This window comes from Rousettus aegyptiacus, unplaced genomic scaffold (genome assembly GCF_014176215.1).
Source record: "Rousettus aegyptiacus isolate mRouAeg1 unplaced genomic scaffold, mRouAeg1.p scaffold_m13_p_9, whole genome shotgun sequence".
NCBI classification, from domain to species: Eukaryota; Metazoa; Chordata; class Mammalia; order Chiroptera; family Pteropodidae; genus Rousettus; species Rousettus aegyptiacus.
The window spans coordinates 77026966-77043990 of record NW_023416312.1 but is presented as its reverse complement, the minus strand read 5'-3'; the positions used below and the strand labels follow the sequence as shown (position 1 = coordinate 77043990).

The 17025-nt window shown below is 38.9% G+C and overlaps 1 protein-coding gene across 7 annotated transcripts in view; it reads right to left on the bottom strand.

Annotated features, from left to right (window-relative positions):
• The window catches only part of LOC107497750 (X-linked inhibitor of apoptosis), a 35325-nt gene extending 27965 nt beyond the window's left edge, over nt 1-7360 (bottom strand). For 3 of the 7 annotated variants that reach the window (XM_036226480.1, XM_036226481.1, XM_036226479.1), the window contains exon 1: nt 6830-7113. The gene's annotated coding sequence lies outside the window, so the exon portion shown is untranslated. The other 4 variants (XM_036226478.1, XM_016119945.2, XM_036226477.1 and 1 more) reach the window with 4 other exon arrangements.
• Between the last annotated feature and the right edge of the window lie 9665 nt (nt 7361-17025).

Below are 17025 nucleotides of genomic sequence, written 5' to 3'. Positions count from 1 at the left end.
GGTTATCTCTAGGCAGTGGGATTACAAATGTTTATTTTCTTCTTATTGCTTTTAATTTTCTAAATTTTATCCACCAAATATATTAGATTCTAATAAAAAAAACAGTCGAGCTCTTGAGTAGTCAGGTCCCTTATATAATCCTGCCCAGAAGACTGAAGATGTTGTTTGGCTATTTTCCATGTGACAATGCTTCCATTGTCTATGAATACACTGTCCCAGTAAACTATCAATAGCAGTGTCCAGTATTGCAAAGTTTTGGCTTTTTATTCACAGAAGATAATTTTATAACTTACAACAAAGAGAGAAAATGATATGTTCTTGGTCCTTAACTTTTTGCCTATTCTGAGAATTTTTGCCAGTTTGCTACTTTGTAATATTACTTTTAGATAACTGCCTCTGAGCCACACTGATGAGAAAGGAGAAACTGTAAATTGATATCAACACTGTCAATCATCAAGTTAAAAAAAAAAAAAAGACAGATGCAGGCCAACTCCCAGAGACAAAAGCTGTAATCAGGTCATGTCCATGGTGGTTGGCCATGAACAAATGTCTTTTGGCTCACTGCTTGGGTGGAAGTGTATCACTAGCTGAGAGCTGACAAAAATAGGTAATACCTGATTGAGACTGTTAATTTGAGTTGAAAATAAATGAACTTTGCTGAAAAATGTTTGAGTAATGTCTATTGCTGTAGTTCTGAACTGTTCACTCACTGCCTTGTAAAAATAATTAATTTGGCACCTGGTAAGAAGAAAAGAGCCTTCTCTGATCTTTGGCCAAAAATTTCCCTAAAATAATTTTTACAAAAGGGCTGCTCGAATGAAGTACACTGAAAAGTAAAATCATTAGACATCCTGACGAAAACTTGTCTACCATAACACTATGTGCTGAACAGGATAACAGAAATCACTTTATAAGGAAACTAAAGTGTATGGAAGTTAAATGATTTGACTAAGGCCATAGAGCTGATTAGTGGCACAGAACTGGAACTTAATCTACTTGATACTTGTCCAGATAACTTATGCTGACAGAATGATTAGGATGCAGTACTTAAAAATCAGATGGTTCCACAAGTGTCATGCTAAGGTTCTTTTAATGGATGCCTACCCTAGATATTTCTCAGAATTAAATATTCTCTTCCATCATCATTTGGGATCTCAAACAAGTATTGAAACAAGTACTAAAACAAGTTCTTGATAAAAGTCAACATTTTTTTCTTTTTCTTCGGTAAAAATACTTATTTCACTCTGCTGCCTATATACAAACATTTAGTAGGTCTGCCTTCTCTTTGGCTTTTAATAAAAAAAAGACAGAGACTCATAGACATGAACAATGGACTAGTGGTTACTAGAGGGAAGGAGAGAGGGAGGAGGTAGATGGGGGAAGAAAAAAAAGGAAAAAAATTTAAAGCATTTCTTCAATTAAAAAAATAAACTAAAAAATAAAATAAAGTATCATTACTGAAATCTTTGAGAGATGATTTATGAAAAAAAAATGACAAAGGAAACTTTGCCAAAATAAGTGGCTACAAGCCAATGAGTGCCCACATGTTCTAAATGCTATCTACCAATGAGTTTCACTTCATTCCATCTCATCATTTCAGCCACATGTAAATATTTTCTCTAATCTACTAAAACATCCTGAATTGAGACTAAAAATTTCTAATCCTATTTGTTTTAACACAAGGTCAAAATTTAAGCATGAGCTTCTGTGATTCCACAGCCCACTCTTTTTTAACCATGTTACCTGATAATAACTAAAATATGTAATGTACTTTACAATTTAGAATGTCTGCATATGTGGTATCTAATTTAACCTATATTTATTTATCATAACCCTCATTTGAAACATAGGGTAACTTGTCTTCTGACTGGTTGTTACTCATCAAAGATCACACGGCCAGTAAATGACAGTCAAAAATTAAACCCAGTGATTATGATTATGATCGATATAGGTCTAAGGAAATTAAGGATTATTGGCAGAAAGGGTAGCCCAGTGAGGTAGCAAAAAATGTTAGGCTCCTTGCCTTTTCAAGGATTGAAAAATTAGGTGGAGCGATAGAAAGGTAAATCACATAGCAATATATGTTGAGAGGCCTGTGTTTTGAAGTAAAAATATTGTTACAGTAATAAGTATGAAAGTTCAAACCATAAATTAGTATTTATATAGATATATCAGGGAATGCACAGTGGCACCAGCTTTGCCCAGTTTAGGAAATAAGCCTCAATTCACTCAGTTTAACCTCTGTCTGACCATCTGCATTCAAGCTATTCCCAGTCTATACAGGTGATAGGAAGCAGAGTTTGCCACTCCAAAACATACCTTTTTGAAGTATTACTTATTTTAAGCTAGTGATTTTTAAGAAACAAACTCAGAGAGAACCTCTGACACTCCCCCTTATCTGTTTAAAGGAATTCAGATAGAAAATACTGCTTAAAGGAGCTATCATCATGGCACAATATGATTCAAGTGTGGCAGAGAGGAACTTGCAGTCTGTTAGACTGCCTATTGTTTCTGGGTGCCACAGCAAGAATTTGTTTACCACATGTTTGCTATTTCTCCTCTACCTGTGAATCGCATACTTTCCCTTTGAAGTCCCAGACCCCTGCCTCCCTCTCCTTAGTGCAGAAAGGAATATCAGCCTCAACTGCCTGATTATCTCTTGGAGTTCTATATTCAGAGTTCCCATATATAGATACATAATAAATCTGGTTATTTTCTCCGATTAATCTGTCTCATGTCAATTAGACCAGCCAGAAGAATTTAGAAGGAAATTAATTTTCCTTCCCCACACAGGTAAGCCCCACTTTTACCATGACTCAGATCCCTGAAACTACATGATAAAAGTAGACCATAAGTGTATCACATGTATACTTAATAAAAGATTGGGTAACAATCATACCAAAATCAAATAGCAGAGCTACAACTATACTATAATTAAAAATAATAAAAGTCCATGCCAAGTCCTACAAAATGGATAAAAATATGCTTTTATCACACAAAGGATAACCTACTATTAAGTACACACAGAGAAGATAAAACATGTAACTCTTAAGTTTGGCCTCAAATTCTTGTGGTAGATACACTAATCAACAACTGCTATCCTTAATTTCTTAGAACATAGAAAGGCCTTTCTTTTCGATTGCCTGGAAGGTCTTGGAAGTTTAAATTTTTCCTTTTTCATCTAACACATTTCTTTGTAACAAGCAGGAGCATTCAATCAACAATTTTTTACCTACTTATTACATGCCAGCCACAGTCAATACACTGATGGTTAAGATCAGCTCAAAGTATAAGGTGCTCAAGGGTGTGTTGGCTGGGTTGCCTCAGGCTGAAAACTATTTTCCTAAGTGCTATCTCAACATTTCTCACCTTAGCTCTTCAATTTATTCAGATACCAAGTTAGTTAATTTTGATCAAAGCAATGCCATCAAGAAATATGTTTGAGAGATCGTCATATTTTGAAATACAGCATGCAGTGGAAGAAAAGCATGAGTACTAGAATCAAAGAAATCTGGATTCAAACCCTACCTCTGCAACTTAATAACTATTTGGACCTTGGGCAAGTTATTGAACTCTTCTGTGCTTCCACAAGGTTTCTTTCCTCTGTGCTCTAATAATCACAGAATCCCAAGCTCAGAAGCCTAGTTTCTCCCTCTTCAATCCATTATATACCCACCCTACGAAATCGAAGTTGGTTGGTCAGCTTTTAACACAGTATTGACACATGTATCAACTGCACCTCCAAAAAATTAAGTATTTAGCATGTGAAATTTTAAAGTACACAAAAGTATAAACCATAAATTACTAAGGACTGAATCTCCACCTTATTCTTAGTTTCTTGTCCCTTTGAGATATTTATTCCAAACAGATTTGGGACTGCTATGTGGGACTTTTTTCCTTGATAAAATCTAAGATAATTGGTTTTTTAAAAAACTATTATAATGGGTTTCAAATCTTTGAATCAACTAGCTTGAATCTGTTACTCTACAGATGAAGGAAATGATGCATAGAACTTGCCTAATAAAAACTATATTTTGAAAGACTTCATGACATAGAAAATGTTCAATATAGAATGTTAAATGAGAGAAAAAGGATTATAAACAATCTATATACAATATACTAAACGAAAAAAGTTAATATAAAAGAATGTGGGCTTGCTTAATAAAGAATACTTATTCTCTATGTACTATTCTGAAATTCAAATTTTCTATAATAAACATATTTTCAAATAATATATAGTATTCCAAAAACTTTGTTTTGAAATAAATGGAATATATCAAAAAAATTATGAAAAAAATATGGAGGTACTTGAGGTTTACAGACTTGCTCACAATTCTATAGCTTATTGGAAACAAAGCAAGACAAAAACCCAGGGCTCTTTCCACTGTATCACACTTCTACGATAAAAAAAAAATTGACATTTGTTCATTTCAACTTATTTTACCACTGTTTTTGTGTCCTCGGATCTACTCACACAATGACCTTAAGCAGTACTACAGATTACATTTTATAATACCATTACCAGATTAGACCAGAGATTAAGCTTGAAAATTGACTGCTCAAAATAATCTTCCAGCTTCAAAAGAACAAGGGCACTATGCTGCCATATTCATCTTTGGAACCCTACCACTTAGTACAATGCTTGGCATATAGTAGGTGTTCAATAAATGTGTTTAAAAAACAAAACATAGCCTTTTTTTCCTCTTAGCACTAGCTACCAGACTTAAATATGAGACCAAACAAAAACAGTGAAATATATTTCATGTTTGGGTTCTCTAAGCATTTATAATATATACAAGGAAGTCGCTAAACAAATTAATGTTTACAACAAAATGTAAGGGGAATGTTTATATTACTAAAATATTTCAAACAGTATACAAATTAATGGTACATTAATTACAATAATTCTTATCTACTGAAATGGGCCTGACTACCCTTTAGTCACCACTACTTTGTCTGCCTAGTTGGAGTCATCAAATGCACTAGAAAGCAATAAAATAACAGGTATAGTACAAGGAACACTGGACTATGGCCTATATCCTAGTCCAAGCTCTGCTAACGACCAGATACATAACCTTGGGAAATTCACTTTTCTTGAGTCTTAATTAATCTATTTATAAAAACAAGAGCTGAAATACTAACCACTAGGGACCTTTCCAGTTTTAATATTTTTTAAATGGTTCTTATCCCAAAATTCTACATTGATTTTTTCATTGTGTCAAAATTGATATCCTGAATATATTTTGCTACATTATTCAATAATCAAAAGCTTAGCACATTTTATAAAAATATTTAAAGACTAGTAACATATTTAATTTTTTACTATATTAGGAACAATAGGATAAAACCAAGGAAGAAAGGTGACCGTGCAATAATCAGGCCTGCCTTGTCAGCTGGGCTGACAGGAACCACACTGGATTTTACAACACAAACCACTGATACATAGGGGGAAAAAACCCAAACCACTGATACATAAATACATATATGTATGTAGATATACACATCACTGATACATACTTACTTATATTGACATATATATGTATGAACTTTAAAACTTGTTTTTAATTATAAAATCAACACTTGTCTATGGAAGAAATTCAAATGGTACATCGGGCCACATGTGAAGTGCAAAGTAAAAAGCCTTCCATCCCTCTACATCCTCCGTAAATAACCATTGTTAAGATTTTGTCTTATGCATCCTTCAAGAAGTTACCTGAGCATATTAAGTATACATATGTGCCTGTATGTGTATGTGTCTTTGTAACCTAAACTGTTGCCACTTCTTGCATGATGGGGGAAAATGTGTCAAGAACTAACTTCATCAGCATGACATTGAAAGCAGTAACAGAGTTGTATCGCACAAAGTGGGATACGCTTCAGGAATGTGCATTGTACTGAATAAATTTTCTTGCTTGGAGACTATGTGGAGCAGCAGTGCAGAAAGAGCGGGCGAGCAAGGAGCCAGACAACCTGGGCTTTAATTTAAGTAGTCGAGGAGCCTCAAGCAAGCCATGAAATCTTTCTGTGCCTTAGTTTCTGCTTTTGTAAAATTACAGGTCTGAACTAAAATCCTTTCCAACTCAAAAACAGTGTAATTCTAAGATGGCCGTCAGTAACAGTTTCTCTTGAATTGGTTGTAATGAATGTTAAGTAAAAAAAGAGAAGAAACACTATAGCATCCTCCAATCTTACCAGAGTAAATTTCTATGCGTCATTAACTATCAAGGTATACATGACAGAACCAGAGACATAAGTTTGAAAGCAAACTAGATTATTGAAATCGAGGTTTTTACAAAGCTTCGATTGACTTCTAGAGGGTCATAGCTCAGTTCCAGCAATAACCACTCCCCCACCCCCACCGAAAAGGAAATAATTAAGTGTATTACAGAGTTAAAATAATGAAACTGAAAGTTAGATTGAATTTTATTTTATGCATAGAATATGCTAGCGCGCTGACTAGGGCAGCAAAGGTCAGAAAGAAATACTAATTTCCTCTTCCGGAAGCTCTATGGCTCTTTCACCACACACGCTTCGCACAGATCCATACATGCCACAGGCATCAGACGGGGGGGTTGGGGGCAGTCCCTTTGACCATTAACAAAAAGTTCTGTGACTCGGTTTACCTCACGGGTCACGGGGTTCAGGCTGACGCCCAACCGCCCACGCCTTCCTTAGGCAATCCTGGAAGCACGGGACAGGAGCCCCGGTGGGCCACCCACGCCAGGAAGGGGCGGCCTTCCCGCCTTTCCCTAAAGCGCGGGGCCCGAGAGGAAGGAAGGGAGAAAAGGGGACGGAAAGGGAGGAGAAAGCCCACGCGGGAAGTACCCACCTTGCCAGGAGAGCCGGCCCGGATCACCCGCGGCAGCGTGCGCGGTCCAGAGGGGAGGGCCTTGGAGGAGAGGAGGCCCGAGCCCCAGTCTGGAAATACCAACGCCGCTTCGGGGCCACGCCCGGCCTAAAAGGAAACGGAAGTCCCTTCCTCTCCCTCACTCGCACCCACCAGCACGCCCATTCCCCGAAGGTATCCCGAGGACCTCGAAGGGCCTCCAGGAGACACCGGACGCTGTCCGTCAGTATCACGGCCCCCGTGCGCGCCACCGGGCACTCCGTAATCTCCTTCCCGCCACTCCCGCCAGGAGTCCAGCCTCTCCCTCCCTGCAAAGCCCCTCCTTCTTCCCCCTCCGCCATTTTCGAACTTACCCCTCGGGCCCGGCCGTCCCTCACTGGGCACGCCTGAGGAGCTACCAGGTCCCGCCACTTCCCCAGGCGGGAAGGGAGCAGCCAGGACAAACGAAGACCTCTCCCTCCTACTCCCGCCCCCCCCCCCCCAGCTAAAAAACCAGAAGCTGACGGGGCGGGCGCGCATGCGCCGTGGGCACCGTGCAGTCCCCGCCCCAAGCTCAAGCGTTTCCTCTTTTAGCCTCGAGGTGTCCCCCCCACACACGCACGAGCTTTACCTGCTGGGTTCCGGGTTTGCGGAATAGCAAAATAGGGGTTGAAGAATAGAAAGGTAGAGAATAGAGCGAACGTGCCGAATTCTTAACAACAGACCAGGCACTGTGGGAGCCATATAACGTGTTCTTTGTTGTAATTTTGACAACTCTATAAGGTAGGCACTCTCTTATTAAATCCATTTTACAGAGGAAATTGAGGCCTAAAGAGGATTACTATGCCAATAGCACACACCAATACACGAGGGAACTGAGATTACAACATGATCTGTGTCCAAGGAGGGAAGGATGGAAGAAAAAAGGAAGACAGTTGGAGGCAGGAAGGGGATTGGGAGGTGAAGGGAAAATGAATAGGGAAGAGGGGACGCAGAAACAAGGGAAACAAAGGAAATCTGTATACATAAAATGCAGATTATATTCTGGGTTTATTTCAAATATGTTTTAGGCTTGTCAGACCGAAATAAATTTTGTTTCAGAAACAGGGTTCCTTACAGGCTAGTGTAGTGAGATAAGTTTTCTGAATGAGAGTGTTTCATTTAAAGGGGAAGAGGTATCAGCTGCATCCCCAAACGATACTGCCCTTCATGAAAAGGGAGCTTGAAGGAAGCAGAGACTACTTTTTATTTTTTAAGGATTTGCTAAAATAATATCCCCTCTGATCCTCTCCCACTGTCACAGCTTTGAGAACCTGACTTCTGATGTATTGCAAGAATAGTAACTGCAAGCAAATAGTTATTTTTCATAGCAACCTTATAAAATATGTAACTCATTATCCCTATTTTACAGATGAAGATATAGAGGTTTAGAGAGGTTAGGTAGCTTATCCAAAGTCACACTGCTATATGTGTGGGAGCTGGAATAGTAATTCAAATCTAGATCTGATTACTGGTGTGTCTGATAATTTTCCAGTGTCTTAACTGGCCTCTCTATCCCTAGACTGGTCCCCCACAATCCAGCCTGCGTAAGACCATCTGAGTTAAACTGTAGTGCGACCTTCAGGATAATGTTAAGACTACTTGGCTTCATGTTCACTCTCCCTTTGGGCCTAATACCTATCTTCTAACAAAATGGAACTACTCATAGTGCACCTGCCCATTCCCAGCTTTCCTGCCTCTTCTATTTGCTCAAACTACTCTCTCTGTGAGGTGAAAAGACTCCTACACAGAGCCTTCTCTGATTCCCTTAGCTGAAGGTCACATCTTCTTCCTCTTCTGAACTCTCCTGGCACTTAAATTTTTGTTTTTGGTTTTGTTAGCATCTTTTAAAAATTGTGGTTAAATGTATATAACACAAAATTTGCCATTTTAACTATTTTGAAGTGTAGAGTTCAGTGGCATTATGTACATTCACCATCCATCTCCAGAACTTTTTCATCTTACTTGGCACTTGAATTTGTGCCTTTGTTATAGAGCGCAGTATTTTCTGCCATACAGTGTAGCTACTGTTACATGCTTCCTCTCACCTATGTTCTAAGTTCATTTACAGCAAGATCTATGTCTAATTCATTTTTGTACTGACTCCAAGGGTTTACTGGAGTCATCTTTACTCTCTCCTATCCCACATCCAATTCATCAACAAATTGTCATCTCAATTTTCAAAATATAGCCAGAATATCACCAATTCTCAAAACCACTATGCTCCTAGTCTGTTTCTCTCTTGAATACAACCTTCCTCACTGGTCTCCCAGCTGACACCCTTGTCACTCTCCAGTCTTTTCACAGAGCAGCCAGAGTTATCCTAATGAATCAGATCATTGTCATATATCTGCTCAAATCCCTTCAGTGGCTCCCCATTTCACTCAAAGTAAAAGCCACAAATTTATAATGCTCTACAAAGGCTGTTGTAGCCAGCTACAGTGATGATCTCCAGTGTTCTTTACCTCTTGTTTTTCATGCCCTTGTGTATTTCTCTTCTACGACAAACCAGAGCTGGCCTGTGTAATCGACAAACTACAGTGGAAGTGATGGTGTGTGACTTAAGAGGCTAGGTCATAAAAGGCATTGTGATTTTTGCCTTGTTCTCTTTTAGATTTGTTGCTCTGGGGGAACTCAGCTGTCATGTCCTGAGGATACTCAAAACAGCATGTGAAGAGGCCCACATAGGGAAAAAGTGGGTCCTCCCCTTCTCCACATCTTCTCTTCCTCCACTCAGAACCAATCATGTGAGTGAGCCTCCTTAGAAGAGGATCCTTCAGGCCCAGACTTCAGATAACTGCAACCCCTTGAGATCCAGAACCAGAACAACCCAGCCAAGCCACCTTTTAATCCCCGTGTATTGTCGTTTTACACAGCTAAATTTTAGGTTAATTTGTTACCTAGCAGTAGATAACGTACAAAGATCCTGCACAATTGGCATCTTTCTTTATGCCCTCATCTCCTACTACTTTTTTCCCTTGTTCCTTTAGCTTTCTTGCTTCAGGGCCTTTGTACTTGCTGTTTACTCTGCCCGAAACATTTCTCTCAGATAGCTCCATGGCTTGCCCTTTACCTCCTTCAAGTTTTTGCTTAATTGCACCTTCTCAATAAAGGCTACCATGACCACCATATTTAAAATTATGACTTCTTTTCCTAGCACTCCCAGTCTTCCTTCCCTGCTCTCCTTTTTCATTTTTCATGGCATCTATCACTTTCTAAAATACTATATGGTTCTTTTATTTATTATGTTTATTTATTGTGTTTCTCCTCCCTCTCACATCTGCTAGAACATTAGCTCCAAGAAGACAGGGAGCTTTGTTTTGTTCAGTGATCTATTCCAAGTGCTTAGAACAGTGTCTGGAACAGTGTAGGTACTCAGAAGGTATTTACTGAATGAGCAAATAAAAATTACATAAACATGCCAGATCCTCAGTAAATCCTTGTTGGGTATGTTGTCAGTCAAGTGATGCAAACAGTGAAGGCAGCAAAGGCATAGCTAGACACCTGAGATATGGCATCTAGATTTTGTATAGAGAGACACATAGAGGTGTAAAGTTAGAAGAACATAATCTGTGGAGAGGTTACTCTTACCTGTACAAGGATGATTTTTTGTTTGTTGGTTGGTTTTGTAATTATCTTTGGTTGAGGAGAAGGAACATCTAGAGAGAAAAAGAATGAACCACGTGAAATTGCCAATGTTCCACCATTGCCAGATGGCCCAAGCAGCAACTTAATATGGTTGAAAAAATGATGGCATAAAGACTCAGAAGAAATGAGAAAGAAATGAGATCAAGCATGAGAGTGGCATTAGCCTTGAATGAGAAAAATGACACATTCTCAGAGGTGAAAGAGCATGACATGTAGATAAGAGAGGAATTTCAAGGGTGATCACCACACTTCAATGGCAGCTGGATTCTATAGAAAGTAAAATGTGTAGTTATCTGCTGAGGGGAACAGCAAAGGTTTAGCATTAGAACACTTTCTGAAAAAGCAGTTATAAGTGAAAGGCCAAATAAAAATAGATAAAGAGCAGAGTGCTTTGTGTTCAGGAATATGGAGTGAGCCCTGACTTCCAGGCCTCACCCTTGGAGCTGTTAGTTTTATGTACCTTCTTCTGACAGGAAGGGGTGCACACCTGTACAGAATTACTCTTGACTCATCATGAGAGCACAACCTTTGTGAAGATCATTCCTATTGAATGGTGTCTATTGACAGCATCTGCCCCTCAGTCTCCTGACTTACTTGGGTGTCTTGCTCTCACCTTACTGCCAGAAAGACTGCAACTATAATTTCCTCTCTTTAAGCAGTCATAAAGATGCTTTTATCTTGTGCCGGCAAAACTAGCCAGCCAGCCCTCCCTTTCCCATCTCTGCCTTTATCTTCCAGGGACTCAGTTATACTAGAGAGACTTGTTTGTTTGTGGTGGAGACAGAAGAGTGCACTCTCATCTCAAGCTAATGGAAAATCTCACCTGGGTGTTCTATATCTAATTCAATTTTATGGTTATGAGCAATCAATTTCAGTCTGCAAAAACTACACTCTTAACAACAATGTCAAGGTCAGGATGTTGTCATGGTGTGTCTGGAGTAGGGTAGAGGTAAAGGCTACTGGAGTTCAGGTACAGGAGAGAGGCTAGCATGTCGGAGGGGTCATTACTAAGGACGGTAGTGGGATTTTTGTTTAGAGAGGAAGACTGAACCAAAGGCCACAGTTATCAATGGATGTAAGGGAGTGTCTCAAATATAGATAGATAATAATATTTAGTATTCACTGACTGTTTACCCTATGCCAGACACTGTCTTAAAAGCTTGGCACACTTTATCTCTCATAATGCTCTTAGTAACCCTATGAGCTAAGTATTCTTTTTATTCTTGTCTTGACTCAGAATCTAGAATGGTGCCTGGCAAATAGTAGGTGTTCAAACCAGATGATGTCACTGCTCCATCTAAAACCCTGCAATGGCTTCTCGCTTTGTAGAGTGAAGCACAAGGTGCTGTGGGAGCTCAGAAGAGTGCTCCTGACTGGAGGAGGGTGAATTAGAGCTAGCTCCACCAGGACTCCTGTCTTAAACAACAACCAAGAATTAGCTAGGTAAAGCAGTGGGAGAAGGCATTCTAAATAGACATGTGATCATGAACTAACTCCTGGAAGTGAAAAAAAAAACAGCATGCATTTGGAAAATGGCAGTTAATGCCTTATGGCTGGAGTGTGGCTGCTAACATTTATGGAATGTTTTTATGTTCATACTGTTTTAAATGCATTACATAGATGATCTTATTTATTTATTTATTTATTATTAAGTTTATTGGGGTAACACTGGTTAATACAATTATATCATTTTCAGGTGTACATTATAATTTGACATCTGTATATTCTATTGTGTGTTTACCACCCAAAGTCCAGTTTCCTTCAGCTACCATATATTTGATCCCATTGACCCACTTCACCCTCCCCCAACTCCTTATATTTGACCCCCTTTACCCTGTCTACCTCCCCCCTCCTCCCGCCCCCAACCCTCTAGTAAACACTAGGCCTTTGTCCATGTCCACGAGTCTCTGTTTGTTTGTCCTGTTCATTTGTTACTTTTAGGTTTATATCCCACACATAAGCGATATCATGTGATTTTCAACTTTTTCTGTCTGGCTCGTTTCGCTTAGCATGATTATCTCAAGGTCCATCCATGTTGTCGCAAATGGCAGTATTTCATCTCTTCTTATGGCTGAGTAATATTCCATAGTATATATGTACCACAGCTTCTTTAGTCAATCATCTATCGTAGGACACTTCTGTTGCTTCTATGTCCTGGCCACCATGAATAATGCTGCTATGAACATCGGTGTGCAAATATCTTTTCGGATATGGGGTTTCAAGTCTTTGGAGTAAATACCCAGTAGAGGGATTGCTGGATCATATGGTAGATCAATTATTACTTATTTGAGGAACCTCCATAGTGTTTTCCATAGTGGCTGCACCAATTTGCAGTTCCTTTTTCTCTGTATCCTCTCCAACATTTGTTATTACTATCCTGTTGATTATAGCTATTCTAACAGGTGTGAGATGGTATCTCATTGTGGTTTTGATTTGCATTTCCCTAATAGCTAGTGATGTGAGCATCTTTTCATATATTTGTTGGCCATTTGTTATGTCCTCTAGGGAGAATTGTCTGTTCAGGTCCTCTGCCCATTTATTGACTGGATCGTTTGTTTTTTTTGTTGTTGTTGTTATTGAGTCATATGAGTTCATTGTATATTTTGGATATTAGGCCCTTATATTTTCCCATTTGGATGGTTGTCTCTTTACCTTGTTGACAATTTCTTTTGCTGAGCAGAAGTTTTTTAGTTTGATGTATTCCCATTCATTTATTCTAGCTTTTACTTCCCTTGCTTTTGAGGTCAAATTCATAAAATCATCTTTAAGTCCAAGGTCCTTCAGTTTAGTTCTTATGTTTTCTTCTATGCATTTTATTGTCTCAGGTCTTATATTCAGGTCCTTTTCCATTTTGAGTTAACTTTGGTGTATGGTGATAGACAAGAGTCTAGTTTCATTCTTTTGCAGGTGGCTTTCCAATTTTCTCAGCACCATTTATTGAAGAGGCTTTCATTTCTCCACTGTATGTTTCGGCGTTTTTGTTGAAAATTATTAACCCATATAAATGGTCTCTTGATTCTGTTCCACTGGTCTGTGTGTCTGTTTTGCTACCAATACCATGTCGTTTTGATTACTGTCACTTTGTAGTTAATTCGAAGTTGGGCAGAGTGATGCAGGTAACAAACTGCTTTTCTCTTGCACCTTTTAAGAATCTCTCTCTGTATTTAAACTTTGGGATTTTAATGATGATGTGTCTTGGCATGGGCCATTTGGGTTCCTCTTTTTTGGGACTCTGTGAGCCTCCTGGGATTGTAAGTCTATTTTCTTCACCAAGTTATGGAAGTTTTCTATCATTATTTATAACTTTCAATATCTCTTCAACATCTTGTTTTCCTTCAAGTACTTCTATGGCACGGATATTTTTACATTTAATTGTGTCCCATAGGCTCCTTAAATTATTATTATGGTCTTGGTTACTTTTTTCTTGCCGTCTAGTTGGGTGTCCTTGGCTTCTCCATCCTCTATATTGGTGGTTCGATCCTCTTCTTTATCTTCTCTGTTGATATACTCTAATATACTCTTTATCTCAGATGATGTGTTCTTCATTTCTGACTGATTCCCTTTTAGAATTTCCATTTCCATTTTTGTTTTTTTTATCTCTTTGTTAAAGTTTTCACTCAATTCATCTATTCTTCCTCTAAGTTCATTGAGCATCTTTATAACCAGTGTTTCGAACTCTGAATCTGTGAGATTTGACTCCATATTTCCTGGATTTATGTTCTGTTCTCTTATATGGTTTCTGCTTCTTTGTCTTCCCATTTTGAATGCCTTTCTGCATCTGTTTCTGTGTACTAATCCAAGCTCCTAAGTCCCCAGGTCTTATTAGCATGGCTTTGAGTAGTAGGTGTACAGCAGTAGTCTTAAGAGGAGTTTAGCTGTGGGACAAGTTTAGCCTCAGCCTGTGCTGCTCCTGGGCCACACATTAAGATTCATCAAGTGATCCACAGATGCTGTGCTTATAGTTGCCTCAAGAAACCACACCAGAAACTGAGGCCAGCTGCCACCAGTGTGCGTCTTGGCACTGCTCAGCCAGAGGCACAGGACTTGCTGAGGACACGACTGGATGTGGCTTGTGTGGGGCCACAAGTTGGGGAGGTGGCGTTTCAGGGAATCCTCTGGGTGGAGTGACCTCTGTTATCCAGTGTGATGACTTCTGTCAATGGTGGGACTGTGTCTGCTTACTGGGAGTGGGGAGGGCTCAACAGAGGAACAATGGATACCACTGGCACTTCTGTAGAGAGTGAGCCTTGCCTTGGTCCTCACTCCCACACCTCAGTGTCCCCCTGTAAGTCCCTGGTGTCCCCTGTGCAGCCTACCCGGCACTGGTGCTCAGAAGAGGAGATTTATCACTGCAAAATTCCCTCACGGCCACGGCCCCTTTAAGAGGCTTCTGCAGCTGCCGGATGCCGCTGCTATGGCCTCTATCTCACTCAGCCACTCAAGACTTGGCAACCTCGCATCCTTGCCCCATCCTACCTTCTGCCGTTATAGGGTGATTTCTAAGATTTCTCCATAGTTGTATGGCTTGTTCATCTAGATCCCAGGTGATTTTCCTTACTGTTTGCTCCTTGTTTCTATCACAACTTTGATTTGGTTGCAAGAGGAATGAACGGAGCCTCTATCATCTATGCCATTTTTTCTGTTCCAGTGTTAATTCTTCTCTGAATATTTGGTAAAATTCACCTATGATGCCATCTGGTCCAGAACTTTTGTTTTTTGGGGGAGGATTTTGATTACATTGGTGGTAATCTAACCAATTTTCCGTTTCTTCTTGACTCAGTCTTGGGAGATTGTATGTTTCTAAGAATGTGTCCATTTCTACCACATTGTCCAATTTGTTAACATATAATTGCTTGTAGTATTTTCTTATGACGCTTTGTATTTCTGTGGAGTCTGAGGTTATTTCTCCTCTTTCACTTCTGATTTTATTTATTTGAGTCCTCTTTTTTCCTTGATGAGTCTGATTAAGGGTCTGTCAATTTTGTTTATGCTTTCAAAGAACCAGCTGTTGGTTTTATTAATCTTGTGTATTGTTTTAATAGACTCTATTTGGTTTTATTTCCACTCTGATCTTTATTATTTCCTTCCCTCTATTCACTTTGGACTTTGTTTGCTGTTCTTTTTCTAGTACTTTTAAGTGTGAGGCTAGATTGTTTATTTGAGCTTTTTCTTGTTTCTTCAGGTAGGCCTGTATTGCCATGAATTTCCCTCTTAGGACTGCTTTTGCTGCGGCCCATAGATATCGAGTCATTGTGTTTTCATTTTCATTTGTCTCTAGGTATCTTTTGATTTCTTCCTTGAGCTCATTAATAACCCATTCATTGTTTAGTAGCATGTTATTTAGCCTCCACATGTTTGTGTATTTTCCAGTTTTTTTTCTTGTAGTTGATTTCTACTATGATTGGATAAGGACGTTGATATGATTTCAATCTTCTTAAATTTATGGAGACTTGTTCTGTGTCCTAAATGTGGTCTATCCTGGAAAATGTTCCATGTGCACTTGAGAAGAATGTATATTTTGCTGCTTGGGGGTAAAATGCTCTGAAAATATCTATTAAATCCATATTGTCTAGTGTGTCTTTTAGGCCCCTTTTTGCCTTGTTAATTCTTTGCCTGGAAGATCTTTCCATTGGTCTCAATGGGATGTTAAAGTCTCCTACTATGAGCGCATTACTGGTGATCACTCCTTTTATTGCAGTCAATTAATTGCTTTATGTATGTAGGCGCTCCTATTTTGGGTGTGTATAGTTTACTTAGGTTACATCCTCTCGATTTATTGATCCTTTTATCATTGTGTACTGCCCTTCTTTGTCTCTTATTATAGTCTTTGTTTTAAAGTCTATTTTATTTGATATAAGTACCACTACCCTGGCTTTTGTTTTCATTTTCATTTGGGGAAAATATCTTTTTTCATCCCTTTACTTTCAGTCTGTGAGTGTCATTTGATCTGAAGTGGGTCTCTTGTGGACAGCATCTGCATGGGTCTTGTTTTCTTATCCATGTGGTTACCCTATGTCTTTTTATTGGTGCACTTTAATCCATTTATATCTAAAGTGATTACTGATAGTTACATAGTTATTGCCATTTTATTATTCGTATTTGTTATTTCTATTCTCTTTTTTACCTCTTCTTTTACAGAAGTCCCTTTAACATTTCTTGTAATACTGACTTGTTGGTGATGAATTCTTTAAACTTTTTCCTGTCTGGAAGCTCTTTATCTCACCTTGCATTTCAATTGAAAGCCTTGTTGGATAGAGTATTTGTGGTTGTAGATTCTTGTTTTTCATAACTTTGAATATTTCTTGCCAGTCCCTTCTGGCATGCAAAGTTTCCATTGAGACATTCTTATGGGGGTATCCTTGTAAGTAACAAGCTGCCTTTCTCTTGCTGCTTTTAAGATTCTCTCTTTGTCTTTGACCTTTGGCATTTTAATTATGATGTGTCTCTTTGGGAATCTGTTTGAATTCTTCTTATTTGAGACTTGTTATGCTTCTTAAACTTGTATGTCTAAT